Here is a 17500-nt window from a genome sequence, read left to right on the forward strand (position 1 = left end):
GTGTGTGTGTGTGAGCGTGCGTGTGTATATACACACAGAGTCAACAGGTGACATTCAGTGATGCTCAACAGAAAATTATTTGAATATCCACTCCAAAATCGTTATCGAGGACTAAGTCCGCGGGCTAAAGAGCAACTATAAGAGGAATCCAGGTAAGCAGACATGGAGATAATGATACAAAAAGTCAAGGACTTGCAACCCTGTAGTGGATGCATATAATCATTACCGTAAATCCGTCCTCCGTCTTTGGGGTGAGGAGACGTTAAATATCTATATACTTATGTATGAATGTTCATCTGATGAATATTTTCAGTTTTTGCTTCTCTCTATATATGTTTACATGTATATATGTATGTATATTTTATACATCAAACCCAAGAGGGTTTACTTGTTTATTTGCCTATATATATATATATATATATATATATAATTTTTCATAGAAAACCATGTAATCGTTACCAATATAGCAGGAGATTTCACCGCAAAAAAGTCTAAATTAGACTCCTTAGGGACCGTTCTCCTTGTTTATATATCCAAAGTTTTAAATTTAAATTTAAGAGAGAGATTTGACGCTAATATCCATTATTATTGTAATTTATTCCTATGTCAACATTTCTGTATAAAGCTATATTTGACTGTCAAATTTAAGTCAAACATATAAGTTGCCTTACACGTCATTTAACGACAAATTTTAATGTGGACGAAACCTAGAAATGTGGTATTGATCTCCTATTTTTGACTTTTGTTTGATTTTTGTTTGTTCTCAAATGTATTCCCTGAAGACGTGTAATGCAACTTATATGTTTGACTTAAATTTGCAATATTATTTCATTCACGTAGTTGTTACATGTTTACACTTTTATTGCATTCAGAGTATTCTCCATTTGAAGCAATGCATCGGTCAGGACGCGTTTTCCACGGTTCGAAGCTGTCCCGGGACTTTTGCGATGTGATGTCTTTTAATAACTCCGTCGTTTTTTCCTTCACCTCTTCCACATCTGCAAATTCCGTAGCACCACCTTTCGTCACCGGTGATGACCTTCGATAAAGGATCCGAATCAACTTCCAACTCTTCTTTCAGTTCACTACACACATTTAGTCGTGACTGCTTTTAATCTTCCCTGAGCAAACGAGGAGCAAATTTTGCTGCAACTCTTTTCATTCGCAATTCCTCGCTCAAAATTCTTTAGCAAGAGCTCCAGGACACACTAGTTATGTCAACAAGTTCATTCGGCGACGGTCATTTTCATGATGTTTTCATTCGTTCGGGAGGTCGATGGTTGCCCTGAACGACGTTGGTCTTCAAGCGACAAGTAAGCATTCCTAAGCGTGAAAACCACTCGTAAATGTGTTTTGCTCATGACAGCATTCTTGTAAGTTGTTTGAAACATGACAACTGTTTCGGTCGCCGTTTCTCCAGCAGAAAATAGAATTTCACGGAAGCACGCTGTCCCTTCGTTTCAGCCAATGCAAAAATCGATGAACAGGGGTGCAAAACAAAAACGCACCACGTGGCAGTACGACTTCACCCGACGACGCCTGAGGGTTGCATCAAGTAGCCTCTAGCGGTGGAAGCCTGAACTACAACGGGCTTGTACCACAGAGAACGTTTCCGGTTACTTTCGGGTACCCCACTCATTATATATAAATCTATACTATAAAAGGCAGATTTTCTCTGTGTGTGTGTATGTTTAAAATTCATACATTTACACAATTCCAAATTTCTTCGATTAAACAATCGCAATTAATATTCTAAATACAATAAGTTAGGTCACTGCGTCATTTTTTCACTCCTAAAAATTCCTAATAGCGAATAAAATCCTTAAAACTACACGAGTAAACATTTTCTCCCTAATAAAATCTAATTTCCTCTTTCTAATACAAATCCTTTCAACTCCTACTTTCTCTTAATGAGCCTTTACGAAAAATCCAACAACAAATACAAAAATAAAGGAAGGAGAAAAAGAAAACTATTTCAGTATCAAATCACATTTCGATACTGTAATGACAGATACTAAAAGTACATACAAAATTACTTTGCCCCTCTAAAATTAACTATTTCTATTCCTCTTACACATCGTTTCAATTGCTACTTTCTCTTATGAACGCTTACGAATGATCCAAGAAAAAAGACAAAGAAATGAAGGAGAGTGAGAGTCAAATAAACAGACACACTGCCAATCGTACGTAAATACACACATATATATGTACCTATGGTTACCAATGACCTCATTCTAATTGGCGGGAATTATAAGTTTACTTTCCATTTCTAACACCGTCATTTACCAGCGAGACATCTTTCTCAAATACGATCAACAAACATTTATTCCTTACAAACTGTGAGTTTTTTTTTTTAATCTTTTCGTAAATCTTGAGATTAACACTCGCATCATTACCTACCTAACCCTAACAAACCCTAACCCTAACACTGTAGTGAAAATCGTACGGGTATTAATCTGAAAATTTAACAATCTTTTTTAAAACACTTTTACTTACTAACATCTTTTTTTATTTAGTGTGTGTTGCCCATATATATATATATATATACACTTAAGACTTAGTTGTGGGTTGGGAGTTTGATCGGCAGAGGTCATTATTATTATTATTTATTTATTATTATTATTATTTTAAATTTTTCCCACAACGGCGGCTTCGGGCACGTGGAGAATAGTCGATTATATTGACCCTGTATTCAACTGGTACTTATTTTTTAGACCCCGAAAGGATGAAAGGCAAACTCAACTTCGGCGGAATTTGAACTAACACACTCATACATACAAATATTTGTCATTCTCTTCCAAATACGATCGACAGTCAAACATTTATTCCTTACAAACTGAATTTTTTTAATATCTTTCTTGAAACGCATTTACTTACTACCATATATAGACACAGAATACACATTAATACACACATACATACAAATACCTGTCATTTTTTTTTAGTGTGTGTGTGTGTTGCCCATCTTAATATATAATGCTGAAGTTCTGTACTTACTAACATTTTTTTATTTAGTGTGTATGTGTGTTGTCCATATATATATGCACTTAAGACTTAGTTGTGGGTTGAGAGTTTGATCTGCAGAGGTCATTATTATTATTATTCAGATTAACACCCGCACGATGTTCACTAGGGTGTTAGGGTTACGGTTTTGGGGTCAGGGTTACGGTTTTAGGGTTACGATGAGGGTTAGTCTTACGGTTACGGTTTTAGGGTTAGGGTTACGTAATCGTGCGGGTATTAATCTGAAAAATCACCGAAATGTGAAAACTACCGACCCTCCCATCTGTTATAACTTTTGTTGTTCTGTTTAATATGTACATAGATTATGCCTCCGTTTAAAAAGACAGCAACAGACTGCAGCAATTCACCACATTCCAGAAGTTACTTTGAACATAATGCAAAACGGTGCATCATCATCTACTGCCCAATCTGATAGAATTCTGGCAGAACTGTGTAGCAACAGATCGCCAGCAATTGCTTCATCAGAAATTGCCGTCCTACCTCCTGCGAAAAGGAATTACCCTGCTATGTGTAATCAAGGCAGCGCAAAAAGTTGTTTTGCACAAGCATTTGTATAGCCAATTAGACGGATGAAATTTACGTACGATTAATAATGTTACGCAAAACAGCCTTCAGACTTCCCCTATTAATTTCGTCTTTTGAATTATGAACATATTTACATCATAAGGTTTTTTTCATTGTAAGGCTTTCTTTTTTAGTTGATTTTCACCGAGCAAGACTTATCGTAGGTGGCGTAATAAGTCACACCCGGACAACGTCGGGTTATACTGCTAGTCATTGATAAATCAAAGTGAAACTCTCGGTGTTTCAAAGGTTCGTGGATCGTCTCTGAAATTCATGGTTCCTGGCTGGGGGAAAAAAACATTTCTGATCATCAAGTATGAATCTCCAATTACCGTCTGGATTTTGTTTTAACTAAAAATTCTAAGAAATAACAATTCTTTGTTCTAAATTAATTAGTACGACTTCCATAATTTACTTTAGAAAAAAATGTTCTATTAAAATTGTTTTTCAATTTTCTACTTTTTCCCTTTATCACAAGGATGTCACATCATTTTTGGTTTTTGCTGTTCTTTGTGAAATTTTCTATTTCATTTAAATTTTACTATTTGCTATTACTTTACGTCTTTAAATAGGTTGTCAGCCTTCGTCAGATGAGTTAAACTGTTTGTCTTTTTTCTATAACGGAGTTGGGCAAATATTTTCATCCCATGATGGAAGATTGAATTTTCTGAGAACTTAGGTGTGTCACGTAACCTAGAACTCAGAGGGCCGGAGAGTAACCCGGTTTTTCCATGGCGAAGAAGTGACTACAATTGCAACACTCAAACCACCCATCATGAACGGGGCGCCGATCAGTTACAAGGTTAACTTCCCAGCTATTGCTGAAACCCATTTACGATTGAGTGAACTGGAGCAGCGTAAAATTAAACATTTTGCTCCAGAACAGAACATGCCTCCCGATCCGGAAATCGAAACCACGATCGTATGATCGTGAATGCAACACCCTAACCGCCAGGACACTCGCCTGTACACATCCTTTTCAGACTGCAAAGAAAGGCTGGAATAAAAGTAGACATTGAATTGACCAGCATAAAATAGTTAATCAAACCAAGGAAACGGATTTAGATACGAGGAAGGATTCAGAAAACTTGCATTTTGGTAGCGGGAAGCTTCCCCTTACACATTCAATAATTCCACTATAGGCGCAGGCATGTCTGTGTGGTAAGAAGCTTGCTTCTCAACTACATGGTTCAGCCCTACTGCGTGGTGCCTTGGACAAGTGTCTTCTACTATAGCCTCGGGTCGACCAAAGCCTTGTGAGTGAATTTGGTAGTCGGAAACTGAAAGAAGCCAATTGTGTGTGTGTGTGTGTGTGTGTGTGTGTGTGTGTGTGTGTGTGTGTGTGTGTCCCACCACCGCTTGACAACCGGTGTTGGTGTACTTACATCCCCGTAACTCGGCAGTTTGACGAAAGACACCGATAGAATAAGTACTATGCTTTAAAAACATAAGTCCTGGGGTCGATTTGTTTGACTAAAACCCGTTAAGCCTGTGCCCCAGCACGGTCGCAGTCAAATGACTGAAACGAGTAAAAGATAAAAAGTAAAAGATATACATGGACGAAAGAAATGTATCCGGTAGTTCAGAATTTGTATTAGGAATTCTGTCCCAAAGTTTGAGTTATCAAAAAGGAAAAACACTGCTTATAGAAATCCATTTCATAAACTGCATAAACAAAAATGTTCAATTTCTTTATTGCCCACAAGGGGCTAAACATAGAGAGGACAAACAAAGGGGTTACGTCGATTACATCGACCCAGTGCGTAACTGGTACTTAATTTATCGACCCCGAAAGGATGAAAGGCAAGGTCGACCTCGGCGGAATTTTAACTCAGAACGTAACGGCAGACGAAATACCTATTTCGTTATTGCCCACAAGGGGCTAAACATAGAGGGAACAAACAAGAACAGATTAAATCGATTACATCGACCCCAGTGCGTAACTGGTACTTAATTTATCGACCCCGAAAGGATGAAAGGCAAAGTCGACCTCGGCGGAATTTGAACTCAAAACGTAACGGCAGATGAAATACCGCTAAGCATTTCGCTCGTTATGCTAACGTTTCTGCCAGCTCGCCGCCTTCAATTTCTTCAGAAATATTATCATAGATAAGTTACTATGTCTCTTCTCCACTGATAGTTGTCATGGATAATTGAGAAGAGCAAATGAAAAATTGATTGAATTTAGCATTTGAAGTTGCTGATACAATAGTGTGTGAGTGTTACACATGTTAAATTATTAGAACATTTGTTCTCTCAACTGAAAATGCTCATGCATTCTGATATTTTTTTTTATCCCAAGGATTCATCAGGCTGGTTACCAGTTTCTATGACGTATAAGTGACCGAGATCGCAATATTCCCCCTGAAAGGAACGTCGGTCTCTTGCACGGTTCAAGGCCAGCAGTTTTACAGGAAGGAGACAAGTCAATTACATTTACCTCAACACTTGACTAATATTTTGTTTTATTAACTTCGAAGAGATGAAATTCAAAGTTTACCTCGGTGGAATTTGAACTCAAAACGTCAAGAGCTACAAGAAATGCCGCTAAGCATTTTGTCCGAAGTGCTAACGATTTAACCAGCTCGTACGTTTCTTCCGCAACTGCTTACTTAAGCCAGACAAGTAATATACCAACACGATGTCGATTCCAGTCATTCTGTTGAATTCGTCAAGACGTTTCTACAAAGCTTATCAAAGTGAGTCTTTGAGCCAACACGGACACTCTGTAAACTTGCATCCTATTGAAGATTTTGTAGCAAAACATTAAATCAAAGCGAAATTCGAAACTCTTCTGGAAAAAAAATCGACAATTCATAAACAATGCTACGAATTAATACCGGTTTTATTGAAGATGCTTACTGAAAATATGATCAAAAATACGATATAAGAATTTATTATTAAATACTGAGTATAAATTAATATAAACAATTTTTAAAAAAATTCTCCAATCAATAATAGATGTGGAATCAACAGAAACATTCTCTGAAAACATTAAGTATTTCAACTGTTTATGGGTGTGTCTGAATATGTGTTTTGTTATGGCATATGCATATGTATGTGTATTTATGTGTGTACGCGAGTGCAGGTGATTAATTTTCAAACACTTCTGGATTGTTACATATTTGTTATATGAATTGAATGAGTTCGCTGGTTCAAATAGTACCACTGCCTATGAAATTAAATCTCACCCCCAAAGCTGCATGCCATAAGATCACACACCACTTTTAAATGCTTATAATAGCAGTGAATTATATCTGTGTGTGTGTGTTAGTATGTAAACTGTAACTATTTACAGAAAACCGCTATAGCATTCAATGTTTTATAGAACATACATGCGTTTCAGTAAATTAATGACAACAGTTGTAGAAACATTATTCAGTCTTACATAGCATCTCATCGGTGTTCGGTAATAAATACAATGACATGTTGAAAGCTTCAAATATATAAGCTTTTCCGCTTAGCAAATTATCAACAACTTCGCACAACACAGTAAAGCAGGGGACAGAAAAACATACTGTGTGCGTACGAGGTCACATCTCCCTCACACCTAAGAAGATGCAACCAGAAAAAAATATATGGTAATAACAATAACAATAAGAAGAACACTTACCATACTGATAGCACAGAGTCATTAAGCTCGGGTTATAAATTAGCTTATGGCTGGCTGTCAAGTTAATGGCCAGGTGGATGAAAACTTCATTTAAGACATGCATACAGACACATAATTTACTTGTCTTTCTTTGGATGCAGGCTAAAAAGTCGTGTGTGTGTGTGTGTGTGTGTGTGTAATGGGCAGTATTGTCCCTACATTTGTCAGTCACAAGTTTGTATAAGGTTAGTAACACTAGGCAAAACACTAAATGACACCCGCTGGTGAAGCTCCAGCCCGGAAGTTCAGATGTTTTTAGGGAGTGTAAAGTTATTCCTTAGTCACCAGTACTTCCAGTCTGCTGTAACCCAAGAAGTAGGGTACTTGTCAATGGCTCCCCTTATAGATCAAATAGTAGAAGATTGCCCTGCAGGACTCAGAAGAGGACTGGCCCCTAGAAACGTACCTCACAAGCCCACCGCTATATAGACACGCCGTGATGTCACGTGGACCATCCTCCTGCCTAAAAGTCTGTAGTCTGTAGCCCGAGAGAAATCATAGAAGAGCATGAGAGGAGCATCTGTAAATAAAACAGACGGCAATGGGAAGCCTTCAGTGTAGCTTTCCGAAGAAAACTTATGGATCTTCAAATATTAGCAAAGAGATCCATGGCTGCCGACGCCTATAAGCATTGCATGTAAGTAGATAACCATGGTAACGCTTGACGTGTTTCGCCTTTCTCGAAGTTTGTCAATAAACGTGTACCTATTTATCATATGCTTCAACGAACTTCGGACGGACCTTGGCATGTATAGTTCCCATGAATCACAAGTGCGACATTGTTAATTTCGCAACGGTATATATTGTGCTTTCCTAACGCAACATGTCTGTCATGAGATTTGCATTTTCTCTCAGACAAAAACCGCAGTAGCAGGCCTTTCAACGGTGTCCATGCGTTTAGTATGGTACATCGATAACTGTTTGTAATTTAATGTTGCTTCAATTGAATTCATCGAGTTCTATACTATTTGTTTATACCCATGTAAGAAATCATTCTCACAATTATTAAAATAACATTTTCAGATGTTAGAAAACCAAGCTAAAGGCGACTGGCTACAAGCCAAAGACGGACAAATATTTCATTATTTTTAAATTTAAATTCTTCCAACGTTTAAATATTACCGAACACTCTTCAATGGTTGAGAAGCCCTTTGTTCTTAAAACAGCTAAATATAACGCACTTCACATAACTGTACACGACATCGTAGATTTTAGACAATGAAGTCGATGACGTCAGCAACATTCCGGCTTCTAACCGCATAGTCTAATTTTTCATGGATGTGTTTATGCACATGTATGTATATGTGTGTGTGTGTGTTTATGTGTGTGTGTTCGTGTGTAACTACAGCCTCTGCTTTCTCATGCATGTGTTTATGTGAGTGTGTATATATGTGCATATGTGTATGCATTTGTCTAATCTCCTTGTCAAATTTTTACTGCGTGTGTACATGTGATTGTATATATATATATATATATATATATATATATATATATATATATATATATACATATACATATATATATATATACACATACGTATATATGTATACATATACATACATATACATACACATATATATATATGTATATATATATATATATATATATATATATATATATATATGTATATATACACATACATATATATACATACATACACACACACACACACACACACACACACATATATATATATATATATATATATATATATATATATATATATATATATATATATATATATATATACACACAGACATATATATACATATATGTGTGTGTGGAAGCATATTCTCTATTTTCTTGAATATATATATATGCGAGTATGCATGTGTGTGTTTTTATGTGTGTGAATGTGTATAGATGTGTGTGAGGGTGTATATGTGTGCGTGCATATGTGCATGCGTGTGTGCGAAGAGAGAAGCTTCGATTTGGAATGTGGCCAAAACTATAATAACGATTTCTTTGATAGGCACAAGGCCAAATTTACTACAGGACAAGATATGATCGGTAATTATTTTATTGAGCGACATCACCTTATCCCAACAAAGACACACACACACCCCATCACAATTCTTACCATAGACTCACACACTCACCCCCCGCCCCTACACCCCGCGGGATTAGAAGACAAGGGCAAAACCAGCGGGATTTAGTTTGGGATTTAGTCGGAGACTGTGATGTCTTGAGTACCATCTTAGTAGTAGTAGTAGTAGTAGCAGCAGCAGCAGCAGGGTAGATGCGTGAAGGATATGGTGAAGTGGAACATTGTTGGAGAGATGGAAGAGACAAGAGTCCCAAACCAAGGAACAGAGGCAAGAACTTTAGGAAAGCGGCAAGAATTCAAAGCCTGAAAAATTTTTTTAATTAATATTGTAACGCACGCAAACCCCTACACACACACACACACACACACACACACACACATACCTACACGTACAAACAATCACACAGCCACATATGCAAAAAACGTACACATTCATATATACATATGTGCTTATGCATAAACATGGTGGAGCGCAGCCTTATCTTGTGAAAAACAGAACATTGTTTTATTTTTATACTTTCATATATATGTTTTGACAATTCATATTCGGTGAAGCGTTTATTATTTTTCTAACTAGGTATTGAGTGTTACTTTGCCGTGCTCATTTATTTCATCAATGGTTTCGAGCTGTGAAAGCATAATCTTCAGGAGTTCTAGTTACTAAATAATTGTTGTGCAGTGCAGCTTATTAGGCAGCGAGCTGGCAGAATCGTCAGCATATCAGACAAAATATTTAGCGGTATTATTTACGTTCTGAGTTCAAATCCCACTGAGGTTGACTTTGCATTTCATCTCTTCAGGTTCGATATAATAAAGTATCAGACAAGTACTGGGGTCGATGTAATCAACTTACCCCCACTTACATGAAAATTGCTTGCCTTGAGCCTTGTAATGAGCCGACGTTCCGTTCAGAGGAAAATGTGATCTCAGCATGAAAACCAGGTAACCGGCCTTATGAGTCCAGGTGCTCGAGACAAAACTGTGGTTTATGGCAACTGTGTTTGGCTCTCATTCTAGAAAAGACGCGTGGCTTTGTGGCTAGGACGCTGGGTTGACGACTATAAGATCATGCGTTCGATTTCCAGATAAGACATAGGGCCTTTGAGCAAGACACTTTCTTTCCCGTTGCTCTACTCTCCTCAGTTGGAAAATGAGTAACAACCTAGAGGTAGCGGAATCTTTTCTCTTTCCAGCTGACAAGTCTCGAATGTTACGCTAAGCAGCTCGAAAAGATGCCTATGTCTGCTCATGATTACATGACAACTTAAAACAATTAGCAAAAGTGTAGTTCAAGCAACCAAGACATGTTCGCTTGCGATTCAAGTGCTGTCGTTTAATGTTGTTTTGCTGTTTTTAAGAGCACCCTTTTGACTGTACGGACAATGGTTGTGTGGTTACGAAGTTAGCTCTATAACCACGTGGTTTGAGATTCACAGATTCAGTCTCACGATTAAAAAATCTCTTCAAGACAACACCGCAGCATAGCTGTAGCACAATGATTAAAACAAATAAAAATTAAAGAAACAAAGAGATATAAGTTTTAAAAAAGAACCGCAAGTAATTCAAAACCTTTTTTAAATGGCTTTATTAGTGAAGTGGGCGGAGAGCACTCATAATGCTTTTTCATGCTTTCAAGATTGGTGGTTGCAAAAAGGAAGTTATGTGTTCAGGACGTAAACCTGGTCTGAATGTTTGTGAATGAACTGTCTCCGCTAAAGGTTAAGTAGTGTTCTTACACTGAGAGACGGATTAAGTCAACTGCAGTAAAGAAGGAAACAATCACTTCCCGACCTATCTCGACCGATGGGCTTCTTTACAGTTTTCATCCACCAAATTTCTTTTACAAGATTCTGGTCGACCCGAGGTTTTCGTAGAAGATATTTGCTTAATGTGACACGCAAGAAAATCGAACCCGCAACCAGGAAGCGAACTTCTTAACCACATAACCATACTTTTGGCTATTTGAGGTGGTTTGTGTGCGCGCGCATGCGTATGTGTGAGTGCATGCAGGTTTGTGGATGTGCGTATGTGTGTATGAGTGCGTGCAATGTGTGTATGTGCGTGTACGAGTGCTTGTATATGTGTGTATGTGTGTAAGTGCATGTGTGGGTATGCATACTGGGACAAGTATGTGTGAGTGTATGTATGTGTATATGTATGTGCGTATGTGTTCGTATGTATATGTGTATATGTATATTTATGAGGGTGTGTATGTGTGTGTGTGTGTGCGTGCACGCGCTTGTGTATGTGGTATTAGTTTACTTTAGAATAAATGACAATATTACTTGATCCAGAATAAATATATTTATTCAACATTTTTGAATTTTCCGAATATGAATGATTGATGAACTGGTCGATGTGTTGGTCAAAGGTTGTGTATTTATCAAATATAACACCTTTTGTCAGTTAAATGTCATATGTTTATCTAATATAACACCTTGAAGTCTGTTCGCCTCCATAGAAACTGGAAATTGTAATGTTAACAAGAGATGATACATTCAACAATAACACTTAGCGATTTCATTATTTTAGGTTATGTAGGGTTGTGAGCTGGTTTCAAAACCCTTTAAAGTAATCTTTCATTCTTTCGGGGTTGATTACAAAATGTCAGTTAAGTATTGGGATCAATATATTGACTACTCCCTCTCCCTTGAAAATTATTCTCCTTTTGCCAAAATCACAAACTATTATGTAAGTACGCTGGTAATATGGGCTCGAAGGTATTTCGAAAATACCTCACAGAGTGACGACTGTGCCCAACATAGTTATGGAAATATAGAGAAGCCATGGGACTGCAGCATGGCAGATTGTGAAGAGGCAGCAGAAGAGTTCAACTGAACTAACAGTGCTTCTTACATTGATGCTAAGCAGTGGAATCTTAGATCAATAGTCAGGATCACCAAGCTCTAACAAGAGAGCAACTGCAACGCATCCATAGGGGTGGTGCCTATTGTTGTGTAATCAGCTAATGAAAGTTTCACTATAGTTCAAGCCTGAGGACTCTATCCCCACATCTCTCTCAGGAATAGTGGGCGAGGTAGCGTGTGTGTATGCGTGTGTGGCACGAGTGTGCGTGTATGTATATGTGTGTATATATATGTATATATATATATATATATATATATATATATATATATATATATATATATATATATATACGTGATATAAAGCTTGAAACACGTGTACCGCAGAATCCTTTGTGTTTTTGTTGTTATTTTTTGCATTTACAATTTATATATATATATACATATATGTATGTGTATGTATATATATGTATATATATATATATGTATGTATATGTAATTATATCGTTCTAGCTAAGCCGATTTAGCCCCTTTTATACACACACACACACACATTCATGGCTTCCGTCCAGGAAGAAGCCGTCTCACACAGCTCTTACAAAACTATGACTGGGTTTTGAAACAGCTACTTAATCATTCAGATGTCAATGTGATATATCTTGACTTCGCAAAGGCCTTTGATGAGGTGGATCATGACATGATATGTCACAAGCTGCGAGATCGAGACTTTGGCATTGCTGGTAAACTGGGAGAGTGGCTGCATGACTTCCTTAAAGACAGAAGTCAGGCAGCTGCAGCCAATGGTGCTCTTTCGAGTGGCGCTCCACCGCGGAACTGTTTTGGGGCCATTACTGTTTATAAAAGCTCTCTTAGACATGCCCATGGTCACTCAGACAGCTATTGTCACTAGCTACGTTGATGATACAAAATTGTCATGGGCAATATAAAATCCAGATTAAGTCGGAAGCCTACGGCGGGACTTGAGTGCAATATACAAGTGGGCTGAAGTAAACAACATGCAGTTTAATGCAGTTTCCAGCTTTAAACATTGCAGTTTCCAGCTTCAAGCATTGTAGTATCAACTCACAAATGTACCGTAGCCTACATATATAGGATCCGAAGGCGTTTCAATCTCAGAGTCACAGGCAGTGAAAGACTTGGGGATCAGTATGTGCAATGATGCATCATTTCATATGCACATTACCAAGATGGCAACAAAGTGCACACAATTGGCAGAATGGATACTAAGGTCCTTCAAGACAAGGGACCGACAAGTTATGTTGTCCCTGTGGAGTACCTTTGCTCTTAGCCGCCTGGACTACCGCTCTCATCTATGGTCACCACACGGTACCAAACTAACTGCTAGCTCGAAGCGGTCCAGCGTCACCACGTTAAAAAGATTGCAACTGTGCAGCAGGTGAGCTACAGGGATAGGCTGGGAAAACTACGACTTTACTTCTTAGAGCGAAGGTGCGACAGACATGTAATAATCTACATATGGAATGGCTTGTATCTAATTTCCGCATTGAGTGTTATACTGGACGCCGTTGTATTGTATCAAAGGTACTATCCACTCCATCTAAATTCAGGACCAGGTACCGCAATAGCTCAGGGTTCAAAGGCCCACAGCTCTTCAATGTCCTGCCACAAAAATTAAGAAATCTGCAAAATGTGGACGTAGATGTCTTCAAGAAAGAACTAGACATTCTCCTCTCGACAATTCCGGATGAAGCGACGGCCCGGCATGAGGTACAGACCAGGGCAGCGGAGTCAGACTCCCTCAAACACGAAATGGACCAACAGTCGGGACAAAGTCATATACAGGAGTAGTAATGTGAAACCCCATCACCCTGAGGAAATCAGCCGTTGCAAAATTACAGTGGTGCCCCAGCATGACTGCATCAACATAGCTGAAACGAATAAAAGATAAAACACACACACACACACACACACACACACACACTATATGTCATGGAATAACTTTAATTTGACCTTTTTCATGATATTAACGAAAGCATATCCCTCTCCGGGTATTACTTTGTGCTCATTAATAGATCAGAGCATGTATATTGCAAGTGTCTCTATTGCTTTCTCTAAGTCAGTATGAAGCATGGGTTTTTTTTGAACAAGCAGGAAATGGGATTTCTTTTGAAATAACAAAGCCAATACTAAACATAAATTTTACCCACTATAATAGCATCAACTTCACGGAATATATCTGTCTTAGCGCCGAAAGCTACCATCACATCGCTATTGCTATTGACTGATATAAATGAAATAGATGAACTTTCACGAATTAAATTAGGTCATATTTCCGTGCACCTGGAGTGAGGTCAACACCACCCACAGGTTCCAAAGTTACATATAATACTAAAACACATTTAGAAGCGGAAACTGTGAGTAGAATCGGAATGAGTTGTTGGGCGCGGCTGTTTGGACGCTGACAATTTGGCATGGCTAAATGGACATTCCGTCTGTTTTTGACGCTGGAGGCAAACATGCACGCGCGCGCATTGACAGAGAGAGATACACACACGCGCACACAAACACACACACACACGTACACATACACACGGACGGACACACTCACACGCACGCACACGCACACACACGCACATACACATACATAGGCACGCACGCGCAGAAACATACATATAAAGAAAGAGTGAGAGAAGGTGAGAGAGAGTGGTATTGCAATTTATTAATTGAATAAAGTTGGTATAAACACTTTCCCTCTCCATATACACACACATAAATAGAGACAGAAAGACAGATAGACAGACAGAAAAATTGGAGGGAGAGGGAACGAAGCATTAAAATATTTGATGTCAAATAAGTCATCGTCTAATCAGCGATCCCAAATGAGCAGCGCCAAAACGGCTGTGTCAAAATGTCTCATACGCAAGTAGAATTTAGAAGCCAGTTGACACCTGGCAATAAAAAGGAAAGCAGACGACTACAAACTTCCAGTCCGGCTGTTCAAATCAAATAAGTAGTTACAAAGCAACAAAACATGTGGGACAATGGATAGATTACAAACTCACACATGCACACACAAACGCACTCCCCCCCCCCCCCACACACAAACACACAAATACAAACACAAACAAACCAACACACATACTCAGCAATCCTGTACCGAAATGGAACGCTTGGGCACAGCTGATTGGACACTGACGATTTGGCCTGATTGACTGGACACTCAGCCTGTTTTTGCGACAGTATTGCTTGGTGCCAGAGGCACACATTCGCACGTTCGCGTGCATGGAAATATACATAGATAGAAAAATGAGAGAAAGAGTGAGATATTGTAATTTGTTAATTGAACACCATAGACATAAACATATTCCCTCTCCTCGAACACAGAAAGAGAAGTATGTTCACACATATCAACAAAAGGGAAACAGAGAAAAAGATGAGGAAGAAGGATGAGAACGAGAGAAACATTAAACGTGTGATTTTAACCAATTAGGACTTAAAAAATCCCAGTAGCTACTAATCTCTGTATAGTTAATTAGTTAGATGTTTCTCTAGATTTAAACTCCTCGTATAAACAGTTCCACAAGACTAATGAGAAACTCACATACATACATACATACATACATACATACATACATACATACATACATACACAGTCTTGTCACCCTCCTATAGTATTTAGAAATTTGATAGCTAATATTAAAGTATCTAACTTCCCTTCTTCCAAAGAAATTTTCGAGAAAGTTGTCCCCTATTATCATTATTATGAACTGGTAGAATTGTTAGCATGCCGGAGAGAATGTTTAACGGCATTTCGTCCGTCTTTACGTTCTGAGTACAAATGCCGCCGAGGTCGACTTTACCTTTCATCCTTTTAGGGTCGATAAAATAAGTACCAGTTGAGTACTGGGGTCGATGTAATCGACTAGCCCCTCCCCAAAATGTCAGGCCTTATGTTTTTAGTAGAAAGGATTGTTGTTGTCGTTGTTGTTGTTGCTGTTGAGTGATAGAATAACACACGCCATGAAAGTGACGCTTGGGATACTAATATACGAAGCCCAATAGACTCATCATGACTACCCGTCTGATAAGGGTACACTAGGTACATGCATCTCAACCATATGTGCGCGACATGGTGACCTCATAAATAGCTCACGCCTTTGCGAGTGGGGCCCAGTTAGAATTTTCTTATGATCGAGTAGCCTATCCCATTCAAAAGGTCTCTGAATAAGGGTTGTTTAGGGATGATGAAGGAAACACCTATGTTTCCAGGGACGAATTATTCAAACCACAAAGAATCCCTTTCAACACATGGCTATGATGCTCCGCCTCTACTCCTGCCTGTGATCAGAGATGCACATATCATCGGCCACCAAGGGACATACACAATTGGTTATGGTCAAGCAAACAAATCTGTGTTACTGAGCAGAATCTTTGCTGTGGTCTATCTCTTACACCGTGACAAAAAAAGTAAATGTTAACACTTCCAATCAGTTAAGATCAGAATCCATGAGACCCACCACCCGGTATTGCATCAGCGCATTGTTGTTGTTGTTGTTGTCGTCATCATCATTATTATTAAGGCGACGAGCTGGCAGAATCATTAGCACGCCGGGCGAAATTGTTGTTAGAAGAAGAAGTAGGAGAGCGCGATGCGATTGTAATAGATTGCTTATTTAACGGCCTGAACGATATTTCAACTGCTCGTCTGTTTTTTTCAAGTTCAAAATGTAAAATGAAAACAACTGCAGATGCATAGAAATTCAAAAATATAAACGAGGAAATCTCGCGTTCCTATTTTGTGTTCCCACCAGCTTTTATCAGGGTAGGGGGCAGATTCAAGACTTTTCAAATTACCCAGTGAATATATTGTGTTATTTTATCATGCCAGTATGAATGAACGTGACACTCTCCCCAAAATTCGCAACTCTAACCAAAACCAGAAACTGTGCTTTGTATGGCGGTAAAATTTCGTTTTTTGTGGTTATTTTCGTTAAAAGGCCTCTTCCTTCAAGTCTTCCATAGATTCCTTTATCCCATTCCACCGATGTTGTTGGATTAGATTTGTTTTGTACGGAGAGCCAGGTGTAGCACGTCCATGTTGTTATTCAACGCAGAGCTCTCTATTATTATTATTATTATTATTATTATTATTATTATTATTATTATTATTGAATGAGAGAGCAGCGCATGCCATCAAAGGAACACTATACGAAACCTAATATATACATCATGATTACCCGTCTGATAAGGGTACACAAGGATATGCATCACAACCATATGTGCGTGACATAGTGATCTCATATCAAGATAAACAGCGCATGACCTTGCGGATGGGGTCCAGTTAGAATTTTCTTCGGGTCGAGTAGCCCCTCCCGCTCAAAAGGTCCCTGAATAAGGCCTGTTTAAGAATTTCGAATTAATCACCCA

This window comes from Octopus bimaculoides, chromosome 2, assembly GCF_046866305.1.
Source record: "Octopus bimaculoides isolate indiv1 chromosome 2, ASM4686630v1, whole genome shotgun sequence".
NCBI classification, from domain to species: Eukaryota; Metazoa; Mollusca; class Cephalopoda; order Octopoda; family Octopodidae; genus Octopus; species Octopus bimaculoides.